This window comes from Dama dama, chromosome 15, assembly GCF_033118175.1.
Source record: "Dama dama isolate Ldn47 chromosome 15, ASM3311817v1, whole genome shotgun sequence".
Classification (NCBI taxonomy): Eukaryota; Metazoa; Chordata; class Mammalia; order Artiodactyla; family Cervidae; genus Dama; species Dama dama.
Genome location: NC_083695.1, coordinates 31,739,346 through 31,754,900, shown reverse-complemented (window position 1 = coordinate 31,754,900; position 15,555 = coordinate 31,739,346).

Sequence of the window (15,555 nt, the reverse complement as noted above, 5' to 3'; positions counted from 1 at the left end):
TATGGTGATACAGAGATATTACCATTTAAGAGGAGCCTCTAGCAACTGTAAGAGACCTAACACAGTGCTTCTCCCACTTTATGGGGCATAAGGACAGCCTGGAAAACTTGTCAAAGCAAATTATTAGTCCCCACCCCAGAGATTCTGACTCGGGAGGTCTAGAGTGGCATGGAAAAATTTGCATTTCTGATGTGCATTTAGGTGAGAGGAGAGTTGCCTATCCAAGGACCATGCATTGAGTAGTACTGATATAAGGAATCTGTGAATTAAAAAGTTCACAAATTCTTAACATTAATCACGTTCATGTCTGAGTGCAAATCTGATGACTGTAGAAGGTACACTCCAGAGAAAGGAGAAACTGGCAAAAGGTATGAATTTCTTAGATAGATAGAACCAAGACTCTTAGAATAGAATAAAAAACTATAAATATTCAATAGAGATCCTTCTTGAAACAATAAAGAAAAGGTCTTTTGCTATATGATGATAACTGGGGTGATGTATAAAGAAATTAATGGGAGGGTTTAACCACCTATTAGAGAAATAAGTCAGCTTAAAGCAAATATCCTGATTCTAAGCCCTTCATGGTTGTATTTTGATGTTTCTGGACCTGTGTCTAGACCACCACTAGCAGCAGCATCACCTGGAAATTTGTGAGAATAGAAATCTTTGGGCCACATTCCAGATTTACTCAGTTAGAAAGTCTGGAGGCAAGGCCCAGCAACTTGTGTTTTACAGTGCCGGACTAGTGGCTCTCAAATTTAGTGTGCATCACAATCAGATCGCCTGGAATATTTATTTAAAATACAAGCTCCTATTCCTTCTTCAATATGGGCCTGAAATTTTACAATTGGGAATTCCCATGTAGACAATACTTTGAGAAACAGTGCCCTAAACCAGAAGCTTTTAAACTTTTTTAACCAGGACCCACACATTACATCTGGACTCAGTAAATATAAAAATTTTACAAGTAAAACAAGTTTCTCAAAATAGACTAGCACAACATTGTATATCAACTCCATTTCAATAAATTTTTAAAAATTGAAAAAAAGTCACTCATAAATGCAACGCACTCTAGTATTTTCTATTTCATTTAAAAAATGCTGGTGACAGACCATTAAATTGTTTCTTGGCCTGCTAATGAGCTATAACTGCAGTTTGAAAAACATGTCCTTCTCAAACTTTACAGTACATTTGAATCACCTAGAGATCTTGTTATAATGCAATTTCTAATTCAGTAAGACTGGGATGGAGCTTTAGAGTCTGCATTTCTAATAAGTTTCCAAGTGCTGCTAATGCTGCTGGTTCATGTATTAACTTTCATAGGGCAAGGCCTGAACTGTAATGAGTACAAGAAGGTAACAGCAAACTTGATGCCTCTTCCTGTCACAAACCTATCTCTCTTTATGATAGTGAGCTTTAGAAAAAAAAATGTAACGAGACTAGGGGTGTTACCTCACACTCAGATGTAGTGTACAGTGAGATGTCCTTAACAACATTGCCAGTAGCAATGAGGTTCAAACTCTAGTCTGTGTGGGTGTATGTAGGCACTGATTCTCAAAAGATGTCAAAGTAGTGCATTCCTGAGAACCTAACAGGAGATTTTTGTTTTTCATCATCTATCTGGCTTAATACCAGAACTGGAAGGGTTCTAGAATGATGCTTCTAGAACTGGAAGAGTTCTAGAACGATCATTAAGTTCTAGAACAATGCTATATGTGTCTTGTGTCACTTTATTAAATACCCTGTGATAATAAGTGAAGATGTTCAAAAGAGATGGTTGTCACAATGAGATACCATTACACGCCAGTCAGGATGGCTGCTATCCAAAAGTCTACAAGCAATAAATGCTGGAGAGGGTGTGGAGAAAAGGGAACCCTCTTACACTGTTGGTGGGAATGCAAACTAGTACAGCCGCTATGGAAAACAGTGTGGAGATTTCTTAAAAAACTGGAAATAGAACTGCCATATGACCCAGCAATCCCACTTCTGGGCATACACACTGAGGAAACCAGATCTGAAAGAGACACGTGCACCCCAATGTTCATTGCAGCACTGTTTATAATAGCCAGGACATGGAAGCAACCTAGATGCCCATCAGCAGATGAATGGATAAGGAAGCTGTGGTACATATACACCATGGAATATTACTCAGCCATTAAAAAGAATTCATTTGAACCAGTCCTAATGAGATGGATGAAGCTGGAGCCCATTATACAGAGTGAAGTAAGCCAGAAAGATAAAGAACATTACAGCATACTAACACATGTATATGGAATTTAGAAAGGTGATAACGATAACCCTATATGCAGAACAGAAAAAGAGACACAGAAATACAGAACAGACTTTTGAACTTTGAGGGAGAATGTGAGGGTGGGATATTTCAAAAGAACAGCATGTATGCTATCTATGGTGAAACAGATCACCAGCCCAGGTGGGATGCACGAGACAAGTGCTCCGGCCTGGTGCACTGGGAAGACCCAGAGGAATCGGGTGGAGAGGGAGGTGGGAGGGGGGATCGGGATTGGGAATACATGTAAATCCATGGCTGATTCATATCAATGTATGACAAAACCCACTGGAAAAAAAAAAAAAAAAAAAAGAGATGGTTGTATGTAGAGAAGTCAGGGTATTGCCAAAGCAAAGCTGGCTGACTGATCCCTACAGGTGGGGACCACCTGAGTGAATTCACAGGCTAAGATATAGCCTTCAGTTTTGAAGGCTCAGAAGCCTCATATGTCAGCTACCAAAAGGTGTCAAGACGCTCAGAGGGCTGTCTGCTATTAACCTAGCTCATTGAAAATAACATATAGCCCAGGTTGGGTGCATGAGACAAGTGCTCGGGCCTGGTGCACTGGGAAGACCCAGAGGGATCGGGTAGAGAGGGAGGTGGGAGCGGGGATCGGGATGGGGAATACATGTAAATCCATGGCTGATTCATGTCAATGTATGACAAAAACCACTACAATATTGTAAAGTAATTAGCCTCCAGCTAATAAAAATAAATTTAAAAAAAAAAGAAAATAACATATAAAATAAGAACATTGGATTATTTCACAATGAAAAGTATAGTTGTCAAGAGTACTAACCCTTGTAATCCTTTCTCTTCCTTTAGAGAAGTTTATATGGGAAGGCAAATTATAATTACAAAGTTGCTGGGTGAGCATGGAATCAGAGAAAAAGAAGTTTGTTAAATGTTCCAATATTTATGCATCATCTCCAGAATACAACACTTGCTACAGGGTACTTTTTTGCTTGATCAGGCTTTAGACAGGCCACTGTCTGTCTCTGTATTATCTAGATTCCTGTGGCTGACTGATCCACATTTTAATTGAATCTTTCTTTAACTACATTAGTACATTTAGTCAGTACATCAAGTGTTCTGTATCTTTTAGATATGTATCCATCTACATTTTATTTCTGTAGTCTCTCAGAAGGCATTTTAATAACCATTTTTTTGAAGGACATCTCATCTGCTCCCTTTTATTAGCTACAATAGGTTTAATGATTAGACTATTAGCATTAAGGAAATCTCACTCTCCCCCCATTTTAGTCTAAACAATTAAAACATTTTTTATTTTTATCAAATTATTATAAAATATAACATAGATTTAAAGGTCAGTAATGCTAGAATGATTATAGCAAAAAATGGTAGAACACTGCCCTTCTTCTCCCAACACTTTCTCTATAACTAGCTACCCAGAGACAGCCATTTTCAACTTTTAAAAATTATTTCTACTGGCACTTAATTCCATCCATGTTTCTAAATAATATATTTTTGCTTATATTTCTTGAGTTTTCTAACTTAGACATTATTTACTAACTTCCTTCTATGGAAGATGAAGATTTGGCAATCTTATACCTACACTCATACATTTTTTTCTCCTCTTTCTAAACTCAGTTTAATTATGATGTTTCATGAAGTCAAAAATTAGTGTTTACTTTATTAGTATTACATAAATATCATCAATTGCTGAGCCATCAGATATACTATGAGAGCATTTCCTTATATAATTTCTTGGCTTTTCTGAATGTAATGATTGTCTCTTATTTCTCCAAATTAGCTTTTCAGAAAACAAACTTAGAACAATTATAGATCTACAGAAAAGTTCTAAAATTAGTACAAGGGGTCTCCTACACTGTATCTCATTTCTCTTATTAAAATCTTACTTTAGTATGATACACTATTATTACAATTGTTGTTATAATATATGAACCAATATTGATGGGTTAACTAAAGTTAATAATTCATTCAGATTTCCCTAGTTTTTACCTACTCTCCTTTTTCTGTTCCAGGGTACTATTCTTCTTTGCAATTATGTTTCCTTAGGTTCCTCTTGGACCTATATCTGACAGTTTTTCAGACTTCACTGTTTTGATGACTCTGATAGGTATTTTTGGTTTTTTTAAATTAATTTACTTATTTTAATTGGAGGTTAATTACTTTAGACTACTGTAGTGGCTTTTGGCATACATTGACATGAATCGGTCAAGGGTGTACATGTGTGCCCCATCCTGATCCCCCTCCCAGCTCCCTCCCCAGCCCCTCCCTCAGGGTTGTCCCAGAGCACCGGCTTTGAGCGCCCTGTTTCATACTAAGGAGTACTGCTCAAATATCTTACAGAATGTCTCTGAATTGGGACTTGCTTGATATTCTTCTCATGGTTAGATCAGGGTGATATGTTTCTGGGAGAAAGATCAAAACGGTAAACTGACATTTTCATCTTTTGAATATGCTTGCTATATCTGGTTGTTGTTGTTGTATTATTGCTTTCCTCTATTGGTACCCTAACTAACACTAGTACTTACTATGTACCAGGCACTGAAGATACAACAGTAAACAAAATGATTAAAATTCCCATTTTCTTGCAAATCAAAACCACAATGAGGTACCATTACACGCCAGTCAGGATGGCTGCTATCCAAAAGTCTACAAGCAATAAATGCTGGAGAGGGTGTGAAGAAAAGAGAACCCTCTTACACCGTTGGTGGGAATGCAGACTAGTACAGCCACCATGGAGAACAGTGTGGAAATTCCTTAAAAAACTGGAAATAGAATTGCCATATGACCCAGCAATCCCACTCCTGGGTATACACACCGAGGAAACTAGATCTGAAAATGACACATGCACCCCAATGTTCATCGCAGCACTGTTTATAATAGCCAGGACATGGAAGCAACCTAGATGCCCATCAGCAGATGAATGGATAAGGAAGCTATTGTACATATATACAATGGAATATTACTCAGCCATTAAAAAGAATACATTAGAATCAGTTCTAATGAGATGGATGAAACGGGAGCCCATTATACAGAGTGAAGTAAGCCAGAAAGATAAAGACCAATACAGTATATTAATGCATATTTATGGAATTTTAAAAGATGGTAACGATAACCCTATATGCAAAACAGAAAAAGAGACACAGATGTACAGAACAGACTTTTGGACTCTGTGGGAGAAGGCGAGGGTGGGATGTTCTGAGAGAATAGCATTGAAACAAGTATACTATCAAGGGTGAAACAGATTTCCAGCCCAGGTTGGATGCATGAGACAAGTGCTCAGGGCTGGTGCACTGGGATGACCCAGAGGGATGGGATGGGGAGGGAGGTGGGTGGGAGGATTGGGATGGGGAACACATGTAAATCCATGGCTGATTCATGTCAATGTATGGCAAAAACCACTACAATATTGTAAAGTAATTAGCCTCCAACTAATAAAAATAAATGAAAAAAAAAATTCCCATTTTCTGGAAATTGCATTCTAGCCAGTTTCAAAATGCTCTATAGTTAGGCCTATATAAGTTACAGCCTTGCTTGTCTGAAATTTATATGCTTGTCTTGTCATTAGTCACAATTAAGGAAGTGTACACATGTGCCTGCCAGTATATTTTTGTGTTAACCCTTATAATTAGGACCTCGGGAAACCCTAAGGGTAGGAACTGTCAGACTTCTTCAGATCTCAAATGCATTGTCATCGTTTATTTAAAAAAATTTTTATTAAGAGCCCAAATGCTCAATACATGTAAGTTGCCTGTTACTGTGTTCTAGGCATGCTCCAAGTTGATAAGTGGATGATGGGTAGGGAAAAGGAGGGTACAAAGGTGAGAAATAAACTTATAAACAATCATTACACAATGTAAAAAGACTATAACAGAGGTTTGTGAGAAGTGCTATGAGAGTAAGAGGAGAAAATGACAATTCATTTGGGAAATTGGGAAAGTCTTCTTGGAGGTAATGTTTGATCTGAGCCTAGATGGATGGGTAGTACTCTGCCAGAAAGGGGAAAAAGGAAGAATGTATAAGAAGAGGACAGGAGTTGAAAAGTATTGAAAGTTTGTTAGAAAATGTGAAATAGTTTGCTTTGCAATGTAGAATACCACATTGGGGATGGTGGTAAGTAATGAGAAAGGAAAACAAATGCAAGGTCCAGATTTTGAAGGAAAATTGCATATAAAGAATTTGGAATTTATTCTACTAAGTAATGGGAAGCTCTTTTAAAAAAGGAGTAAATCAGGTTTATATTTTAGAAAGAAAATTTGGGGAGTAGGGAATATGTAAAAATATTAAAAACACATTAGACATAGATTTTTATGGCAACAACATAACAGAGAAAAAGAGACATGACTGAATGACTGAACAACAGCAAAGAGAGTAATAATGAAGGCCTAAACTAAAATGATGGCAATGGGAATGGAGCCAGGAGGGGTAGCGAATTTCACTGATATCTAGAACAAAAAGCTCCAATGTGAGAGAACAAGATGGCGGAGGAGTAGCTGGATGTGGAGCAGGTTTCTCTCCATGGATACATCAGGAACACACCTGCAGACACAGAAGTGCATGCAGAACACCAGCTGAGAGTGGACAGGAGGACCTGACTAGAGGAAAAGAATATATACAACCACCCATCCGCAACTTAACAGTAGAGAGGTTGGCCATCAAACACCTGATGCGCTGAGCTACAGAGTAGGACCCCACCCAGGGTGCCCCGTTAAGTGCCTGATGCACGGATCTATAGAGTAGGACCCCAGCCACAGCGGGGGTGGGGGGCGGGGCCTCGATGTGTCTGACGTGCTGAACAACAGAGAAGGACCCCAGGCAAGGGAGCCCTCTAAGTGCCTGAAGGGAACTTAGAGAAACTACAGAGAAAGACTGGCCAAACAGGCCTTCTGATCACCAGCTACAAGAGGCTCGAAAAAAGACTGATAGGGCCGTAACTCCTGCAGCGGGTCTGTGTCCCTGCACACTTGGCGCCACCAGGGTCCCCACAAGCCAAGCAGCTGCACCACCTTCAGGCTCAACTCTCACTGGGGTAGAGCTGCCACAGGCAAAAGAAGTCTTGAGTCTACGCGTGCAGGGTCGCTTCAGTCAGGTCCAACTCTTTGCAACCCTGTAGACTGTGGCCTCCCAGGCTTCTCCATCAGGGAGCGGGGGTTCTCCAGACAAGAATACTGGAGCATATTGGCCAATACTGATGGCCATACCCTTTTCAGTTCAGTTCAGTCACTCAGTCATGTCTGACTCTTTGTGACCCCATAAGCTTCAGTACGCCAGGACTCCCTGTCCATCACCAACTCCTGGAGTCCACTCAAACCCATGTCTATTGAGTCGGTGATGCCATCCAACCATCTCATCCTCTGTTGTCCCCCCTAGAGCACTATATTTCCTGCTGCCCTAGACGCCAACCCCCCTGAGTACCTGGTCCTGCCAGAACCCCTGAGACCCATACAGTTGCACCACCTCCACATCTGGCCCTCACACAGGCAAAGCCAAGTCCTTCAGGGCAGCCTCAGGAGCAAACCCCAGTGAACGACCCACATGCAGAGGTGAAAATAAAACCACAATTGAAACCCAGGGGGCAGTGTGGCTAAGGAAGAAGACCCCAAACCTTCCCAAGCCAGCTGTATAAGCTGCAGATTAAATCCACACAATCAATTAGGCAGACTCTGTGTCTATGGAATATATAAGAGGCCACTGAGAGCGCCCACAAAAGAAAACACACTAGTTCTGATAGCTGTGGACATTGGAGGCAAGAACACAGAGGCGTGGGGCCAGATTAGAATCTGAGCTGCCCCCACAGCAGGTCCAGAGATCAGCACAGTGTTGGAGGGCATCCTAGGGAGGTAAGGTGTACTGTAACGGCAGTGACTCAAGAAAAACATTTAATATTCTTATTTTTTGACTTGTTCTGTATATTCTTTTGGATTTTTTCTTTTTCCCTTTCCCCCCACCTCTGTTGTAGTTGTCAATTTTATTGGCATTAAGAAATCCAATTAAGCTTTTGAGCTTTTTTTTCCCTTCTCAGTCACATTTTTATTGTTGTTATAAACCTCTCCTCTACTTTGGGCTTTTGCAGTTCTGTGGAATTTTCCTTTTTTCCCCTCTCTTTTTCATAATTTAATTTTTAATTTTAAGCCTATTATATTTTTTCCACATTTATTCCTTTGTTTGCCTCTCCTACCATTCTTTCTCCCTTGCAGTTAATCTTTAATGTATATAAATCTTCATCATCTACCTCTATTTAACTTTGAATATTTATTCTTTCTTTCTTTTCTTTCTTTCCTTTCCTCTCAACATATTTGTTAGTTTTGTTTTCATTGCTTTGTTCCCCACTTGGCACCTTGTTTTAGTTAGTTTTGTTCTTAACTGATTTCCTTTGTTCACTGGGTCAATCTACTGTACTTTACGTTTGTTGGACTGTTTTGACTTTGCTCATGGGTGTGTATGTGTATGTTCCATTATTTTAGTTATTATTTGCATGGTTCTCTAACTGCCATTTGTCTGGGGTTCATCTTTGGTTTCTTGATTTTGGATATCTGTTTTAATCTCACTTAATGCCATAACAAACCACTTATGGAATCTTCGTTCCTGTCCAGAGATCAAGCCCTGAGCCTTTGGAGTGGGAGCACTGACTCCAAGACCCTAGACTACCAGAGAACTAACCCTAGGGAGTATCAAATAGTGAGAACTCACACAAACAAAACCACTTGAATATAAGACCTGGCATCACCCACCAGTAGCACCCTGTGCAGGATGCCTCACCTAAACAACAAACAAAACAAAAACACAAACCCAACCATCAGCAGACAGGATTACCACCTCACTCAGCCTTGCCTATCAGAGGAAAAACAAACAAAACTCAACATGAATCTCACCCTATACAAAGACTATACAAACCACTGGACCAATTTTAGGAGGGCAGAAACCAAAAGGAAGAAACAATTCAACCTTCTTCAAGGAAAGAATTCAACTCTTCTTGAAGCCTGGGAAAAGGAGACCTCAAACACAAAAAGTTAAAAAAAAAAAAAAAAAAAAAGAAAGAAAGAAAAGGCAGAGAAATACTACACAAATGAAAGAACAAACTAGAAAAACAGAAGTCCAGATAAATGAAAAGGAAATAGGCAAACTAGAAAAAGAATTCAGAATAATGATAGTAAAGATGATCAGAAAGCTTGAAAATAAAATGGAGAAAATGCAAGAATAAATTAACAAAGGCCTAGAAGAATTAAAGAATAAACATACAGAGACAAACAACACAATTACTAAAATTAAAAATACTCTAGAAGGACTCAATAGCAGAATATCTGAAGCAGAAGAACGAATCAGTGAGCTGGAAGATAAAATGGTGGAAATGAATTCTCAGGAGCAGAATAAAGTAAAAAGAATGAAAAGAACTGAGGACAAGTCTCAGAGACCTCTGGGACAATATCAAATGCACCAACATTCAAATTATAGGGGTCCCAGAAGAAGAAGAGAAAAAGAAAGGATATGAGAAAATTTTTGAAGAGATTATAGATGAAAATTTCCCCAATATGGAAAAGGAAAGAGTCAATCAAGTCCAAGAGGCACAAAGAGTCCCATACAGGATAAACCCAAGGAGAAACATGCCAAGACACATACTAATCAAGCTAACAAAGACTAAACACAAAGAAAGAATATTAAAAGCAGCAAGGGAGAAGCAACAAGTAACATATGAGGGAAACCCTATATGCTTAACAGCTGATATTTCAGCAGAAACTGCAGGCCAAAAGGGAATGGCAGGATATATTTAAAGAACTGAAAGGGGGAAATCTACAACCAAGATTACTGTATCTAGCAAGGATCTCATTCAAAATTGATGGAAAAATAAAAAGCTTTTCAGACAAGAAAAGTTAAGAGAATTCAATATCACCAAACCAGTTTTACAACAAATGTTAAAGGGACTTACATAGTCAAGAAATGCAAGAAAAGAAAAAAGATCTACCAAATCAACCCCAAACGATTAAGAAAATGGCTATAGGAACATATATCTCAATAGTTACTTTAAATGTAAATGGATTAAATGCTCCAACCAAAAGACACAGACTGGCTGAATGGACCCAAAAACAAGACCCATATATATGCTGTCTACAAGAAACCCACTTAAGACCTAAAGACACATATAGACAGAAAGTGAGAGGATGGAAAACTATATTCCATGCAATGGGAAGCCAAAGAAAGCTGGAGTAGCCATCCTCATATCAGACAAAATAGACCTTAAAATAAAGACTATTACAGAGATAAGGAGGGACACTACATAATGATCAATGGATCAATCCAAGAAAAAGACATAACAATTGTAAATATCTATGCACCCAACATAGGAGCAGCTCAATACATAAGACAAACACTAACAGACAAAAGGAGAAATTGACAGTAACACAATAATAGTAGGAGATTTTAACACCCCACTCACACCAATGGACAGGTCATCAGAACAGAAAAGTAATAAGGAAACACACGTCTTAAATGATACATTAGATGACATGTACCTCATTGATATCTTCAGGACATTCCATCCAAATGCAGAAGAACACACCTTCTTCTCAAGTGCACATGGAACATTCTCCAGGATACACCACATCTTGGGTCACAAATCAAACCTCAGTAAATTAAAAAAAATTGAAATTGTATCAAGCATCTTCTCTGACCACAATGCTATGAGACTAGGTATCAATCACAAGAAAAAAACTGTAAGAAACACAAACACATGGAGATTAGACAACACATTTAGTAACCAGCAGGTTACTAAAGAAATCAAGAGGGAAATAAAAAAATTTCTAGAAACAAATGATAAGGAAAACATGACAACTCAAAACCTATGGGATGCAGCAAAAGTAGTTCTAAGAGGGAGGTTTATAGCAATACAATCCTACCTCAAGAAACAATAAAAACAATGAATAGGTAACCTAACTTTACACCTAAAACAAGTGGAAAAAAGAAGAACAACCCCCCCCCCCCCAAATTAGTAGAAGGAAAGAGATCATAAAGATCTGAGCAGAAATAAATGAAAAAGAAATGAAAGAAACAATAGTAAAGATTAATAAAACTAAAAGCTGGTTCTTTGAGAAGATAAACAAAATTGACAAACATTTAGCCAGACCCATCAAGAAAAAAAGAGAGAAGAGTCAAATCAACAAAATTAGAAATGAAAAAGGAGAGGTTACAACAGACAATGCAGAAATACAAAGGATTATAAGAGACTATTATGAACAACTATATGGCAATAAAATGGATAACCTGGAGGAAATGGAAAGATTCTTAGAAAAGTTGAATCTTCCAAGACTGAACCAGGAAGAAATAGAAATTATCAACAACACAATTATAAGCACTGAAATTGAAGCTGTGAGCAAAAATCTTCCAAAAAACAAAAGCCCAGGATCAGGTGGCTTCACAGGAGAATTCTATCAAACATTTAGAGAAGAGCTAATGCCTATCCTTCTAAAGCTCTTTCAAACAATTGCAGAGGAAGGAACACTTCCAAACCCATTATATGAGGCCACCATCACCCTGATACCAAAATCAGACAAGGACAACACACAGAAAAGAAAACTTCAGGCCAATATCACTGATGAACATAGATGCAAAAATCCTCAACAAAATTTTAGCAAACAGAATTCAGCAACACACCAAAAAGCTCATACACCATGATCAAGTTGGGCTTATTCCAGGAATGCAAGGATTCTTCAATATACACAAATCAATCAATGTGATATACCATATTAACAAATTGAAAGATAAATCCATATGATAATCTCAATAGATGCAGAAAAAGCCTTTGACAAAATTCAGCACCCATTTTTGATTAAAACTCTTCAAAAAATGGGCATAGAAGGAACCTACCTCAACATAGTAAAGGCTATATATGATAAGCCTACAGCAAACATTATTCTCAATGGTGAAAAACTGAAAGCATTTCCCCTACAATCAGGAACAAGACAAAGGTGTCCACTTTTACCACTATTATTCAACATAGTTCTGAAAGTCCTAGCTATAGAAATCAGAGACGAAAAAGGAATAAAAAGAATCCAAATCAGAAAAGAAGAAGTAAAGCACTCACTGTCTGCAGATGACATGATACTATATATAGAAAACCCTAAAGATAGTATCAGAAAATTACTAGAGCTAATGAGTGAATTTAGCAAAGTTGCGGTATACAAAATCAACACACAGAAATCACTTGCATTTCTATATACTAACAATGAAAAATCAGAAAGAGAAATTAAGGAATCAATCCCATTCACCATTGCAACAAAAAGAATTAAATATCCAGGAATAAACTTACCTAAGGAGACAAAAGAGCTGTACATAGAAATCAAAAATAACAGAAATAAATGGAGAGATATTCCATGTTCCTGGGTAGGAAGAAACAATATTGTGAAAATGACTATACTACCAAACACAATCTACAGGTTCAATGCAACCCCTATCAAATTACCAATGGCATTTTTCACAGAACTAGAACAGAAAATTTCATAATTCATATGGAAACACAAAAGACTCCATATAATCAAAGCAGTCTTGAGAAAGAAGAATGGAGCTGGAGGAATCAACCTTCCTGACTTCAGATTATACTACAAAGCTACAATCATCAAGACAGTACAGTACTAGCACAAAAACAGAAATATAGACCAATAGAACAAGATAGAAAGCCCAGAAATAAACCCATGCACCTATGGGTACCTTATTTTTGACAAAGGAGGCAAGGATATACAATGGGGCAAAGGCAGCCTCTTCAGTAAATGGTGCTGGAAAAACTGGACAGTGACATGTAGAAGAACGAAATTAGAACACTTCCTAACACTATACACAAAGATAAACTCAAAATGGATGAAAGACCTAAATGTAAGACCAGAAACTATAAAACTCCTAGAGGAAAACATAGGCAAAACACTCAATGACATAAATCAAAGCAAGATCCTCTATGACCCACCTCCTAGAGGAATGGAAATAAAAACAAAAGTAAACAAGTGGGACCTGATTAACCTTAAAAAGTTTTGCACAGCAAAGGAAACTATAAGCAAGGTGAAAAGACAATCCTCAGAATGGGAAAAAATAATAGCAAATGAAACAGCTGACAAAGGATTAATTTCCAAAATATACAAGCAACCCATACAACTCGATATGAGAAAAACAAAAACCCAATCAAACATTGGAAAAAGACCTGAACAGACATTTCTTCAAAGAACATATACAGATGGCTAACAAACATGAAAAGATGTTCAGCATTGCTCATTATTAGATAGATGCAAATCAAAACTACAAAGAGATATCACCTTACACCAGTCAGAATAGCTATCATCAAAAGTCTACACACAATAAATGCTGGAGAGGATGTGGAGAAAAGGGAACACTCTTGCATTGTTGGTGGGAATATAAATTGATACAGCCACTATGGAAGAAAGACGGTATGGAGATTCCTTAAAAAACTAGGAATAAAACCACCATATGACTCAGCAATCCCACTCCTAGGCATATATCTTGAGGAAACCAAAATTGAAAAAGACACGTGTATCCCATTATTCATTGCAGCACTATTTACAATAGCTAGAACGTGGAAGCAACCTAGATGTCCATCAACAGATGAATGGATAAAGAAGTTGTGGTACATATACACAATGGAATGTTACTCAGCCATAGAAAGGAACGCATTTGAGTCAGTTCTGATGAGGTGGATGAACCTAGAACCTATTATACAGTATGAAGTGAGGCAGAAAGAGAAAGATAAATATCATGTTCTAATGCATATATACGGAATATAGAAAAATGGTACTGAAGAATTTATTTATAGGGCAGCAATGGAGAAACAGACATAGAGAATAGACTTATGGACATGGGGAGAGGGGCAGAGAGGGTGAGATGTATGGAAAGAGTAACATGGAAACTTACATTACCATATGTAAAATAGATGGCCATGGGAATTTGTTGTATGGCTCGGGAAACTCAGAAAGGGTGTCTGAATCAAACTAGAGGGGTGGGATGGGGTGGGAGATGGGAGGGAGGTTCAAAAGGGAGGGGGTATATGTATACCTATGGCTGATTCATGTTGAGGTTTGACAGAAAACAGCAAAATTCTGTAAAGCAATTATCCTTCAGTAAAATATAAATTTTTAAAAAAGTTCCAATGTGGATGTAGATGCAGACAAAAGTATCTTGGAATAAAACAGAGAGAGTTTAGGAAGCTGAAGAAAATATTTTTAAAAATTTGTTCCCTTGGATAAAAGAAGACATTTTATTCATGAAAATATTCAAAGAACAATAAATAACTCTGGTAAGTTTGACATATGATATAATCAAAGATTTAAAGGAATTTCCTAGAAGGTAACAGAAGAAGTCAGAGATGAAGAATAGGAGAGAAGAGAAACAGGCTAGCCAATGTGTGTCACCACGAACCTTTCTCTTCTATGGTCCCCAACCTGGCCCCCAGGGCAGACTTTCTTTGTCAGCTACAGTTCTTTTTCCTACTAGAGAGAGCCCTCTACTACTCTACACAGTACTCCAAGTAATGATTACTAGGAAATTGTTATGACCTGGTATGGAACCTATTTGCTAAACTCTATGTTCTATGTGTGTTCTCAGTCGCTTCAGTTGTGTCCGACTCTTTGCAACCATATAGAATGTAGCTTGCCAGACTCTGTCCATGGGATTCTCCAGGCAAGAATACTGGAGTGGGTTGCCATGCCCTCCTCCAGAGGATCGTTCCAACCCAGGGATCAAACCCACATCTCCTGCATCTCCTGAATGGCAGGTGGATTTCTTTACCACTGAGCTACCGGGTAAGACGTTTACCAAACTGGCTCTGGTCAAATAAGGATATGAGTAGAGTTAGTAGATACTTTCTAGTTTGAAGAAGGTTCCTAATCATCAGCTAGGGATACAGAAGTTGGGTCAGCTCCAGGGAGAAGGAATTATCAAACACTAGACTAAGCAGATTTTTCTTTTCCTGAGCCCCAGACAGCTAGGCCAGGGTTTAAGTTGGGATACTGATCCTAAGGGAGGAAATAATGCAAATCAGCCGTCAAAATAAAAATTCTACAGACTACTAAAACAATGAGAGTTGAGGAAAAGACATATAGTAGGTATATAGGGTATGTTTTCAAAGCAAGATTGGTTTCAGACTCATCTGCTGGTAGAAATGGTATTTTCCATATACTATTAGGCATGATATGGATTGACTGAAATTTGGTGTGACTAAACTCACAAAGTTAGAAGACATTAAGTACCTGCAGCTAAGCAGGGAAAGATAGGGAAAGGAGTAACAA